This window comes from Panthera pardus, unplaced genomic scaffold, assembly GCF_024362965.1.
Source record: "Panthera pardus isolate Hobbes unplaced genomic scaffold, ASM2436296v1 HiC_scaffold_1, whole genome shotgun sequence".
NCBI lineage: Eukaryota > Metazoa > Chordata > Mammalia > Carnivora > Felidae > Panthera > Panthera pardus.
The window spans coordinates 63,171,816-63,174,398 of record NW_026526654.1 but is presented as its reverse complement, the minus strand read 5'-3'; positions in this window follow the sequence as shown (position 1 = coordinate 63,174,398).

Here is a 2,583-nt window from a genome sequence, read left to right as displayed (position 1 = left end):
TTTATCCATTTGTTCATCGCTGGACACTTACTTTGTTTCCAGATCTTAGTTATTGTAAATAATACTGCAATGAACATAGAAGTGCATGTATATTTTGTACAAGTGCATGTATATTTTACAGTTTTTGTATTCTTTACATAAATACCTAGAAGTAGAATAGCTGGGTCATATGGTAGTTCTATTTTCAATTTTTGGAGGAATCTCTATATTGTTTTCCATAATGGCTGAACCAATTTCCATTCCCAGTAACAGTGTACAAGGGTTGTCTTTTTCCCATATCCTCTCCAACATTTGTTATTTCCTCTTTTTGATTAAAGCCATTCTAACAGGTATGACATGATATCTTCCCTCCATAGCCAGTTTGTTCAGAATTTTCATCATAAATGAGTGTTGAATTTTGACGAATGCTTTTCCTGTGTTTCTCGAGATGATCGTATGATTTTGATCCTTCATTTTGTTAATGTGCTATATCGCATTGATTGATTTGCAGGTGTTGAACCATCCGTGCATCTCTGGAATAAATCCCACTTGATTGTGTGGTATATGATCTTTTTAATGTCCTGTTGAATTCAGTTTGCTAATATTTTGTTGGGGATTTTTGTATCTATGTATATTAAGGATATTGTCTTGTAATTTTCATTTTGTGTATGGTCTTATCTGGTTTTGGTATCAGGTAAAGCCAGTCTTGTAAAATGAATGTGGAAGCATTCCTTCCTCTCTGATTTTTTTGGAAGAGTTTGAGAAAGATAGGTGTTAGATCTTTGAATGTTTGATAGAATTCACCAGCAAAGTAGAAAAAAAAATTCATCAGTGAAGTTTTCTGGTCCTGGACATTGGCTTGTTGGGAGGTTTTTGATTACTGAGTCAATCTTCTTACTAGTAATTAGCCTTTTCAGATTTTCTATTTCTTCCTGATTCAGGCCTTGTTTTTTAAATACATTCAGCTACTTTGTGTCTTTTGCTTTGACAATTCAGTTCATTTATATTTAAAGTTATTATTGGTAGGTATGTGCTTATTGTCATTTTGTTGTTTGTTTCCTGGCTGTTTTTGTCTTTCTCTGTTTCTTTCTTCTCTTGCTCTCTTTTTTTGTGGCTTGGTGATTTTCTTTAGTGTTATATTTAAATTCCTTTCTCATTGTCTTTTGTGTGATTGCTATAGATTTTTGCTTTGTGGTTACCATGTGGTTTGCATATAACATCCTATATGTCTAAAACAGTCTATTTTAAATTGATAGTATCTTAAGTTTTGGTGGATTCTAAAACTTCTACATTTTAACCCCCACCCATGTTCTTTTTTGATGCCCTATTTTATATCTTTTTATTTTGTGTATCCTTTAACTAATTATTATAGTTAGTTTTACTGCTTTTGGCTTTCAATGTTCACATTAGCTTTATTCTCTTTTAAAGATTTTTTTTTTTATGTTTACTTATTTTTGAGAAAGAGAGAAAGAGCGTGAGTAGGAGAGGGACAGAGAGAGAAGGAGACACAGAATCCGAAGCAGGCTCCAGGCTCTGAGTTGTTAGCACAGAGCCTGACACGGGACTCGAACCCACAAACCATGAGATCATGACCGGAGCCGAAATCGGACATTTAATTGGCTGAGCCACCCAGGTTCCCCTTCATGTCAGCTTTATAAGTGGCTAATCCACTACTTCTAACTACGTATTTGCATTTACCAGTGAGATTATTACTTTAACTGGTTTTCTTGTTTCTAGTTAGCATCTTTTCTTTACGACTTAAAGAAGTCCCTTTAATATTTCTTATAAGGCTGGTTTAATGGTGATAATAAACTCCTTTAGTTTTTGCTTGTCTGGAAAACTCTTTATCTTTCCTTCAATTCTGAATAGTAACCTTGCCAAGAGTATACTTACTTAGTTTTTTCCTTTCAACACACTCCCACCTGTACAATTTCTGCTGAAAAAAATCAGCTGATAATCTTATGGGGGTTTCCTTGTATGCAAAAGTTGTTTTTGTCTTGCTGTTTTTAACATTCTCTATCTTTAACTTTGTATATTTTAATTATAATGTATCTTGGTGTATATCTCTTTGGGTTCATCTTATTTGGAACTCTCTGAATTTTCTGGAGCTGCATGTCTGTTTCCTTACCCAGGTTAAGGAGAATTTCAGCCATTATTTTTAAAAATAAGTGTTCTACCTTTTTCCATCTCTCTTCTCCTTTTGGGAAGCCTATGGTGCAAATACTATTCTGTTTAATGTCGTCTCACAGTCCCTTAAGCTAGCTTCAGTTTTTAAAAAAAATTATTTTCTTTTTTGTTTGCCACCCTGGTTGGGGGAGTTCCACTGCCCTGTCTTCTAAGCCACTGATCCATTCTTCTATTTCATTTAGTCTGTTGTTTAAACTATCTAGTTTTTTTTTTTTCAGTTAAGTTATTGTATTATTCAGCTCTGTGACTTCTGTTTAGTACTTTCTTATGTTTTCTAGCTCTTTGTTAAAGTTCTCACATGTTCATCCGTTCTTCTCCCAAGTTCAGTGAGCATCTTTATGACCATTAATTTGAATTCTTCATCAGGTAGATTACTTACCTCCATTTCATTAAGCTCTTTTTCTGAGGTTTTATTTT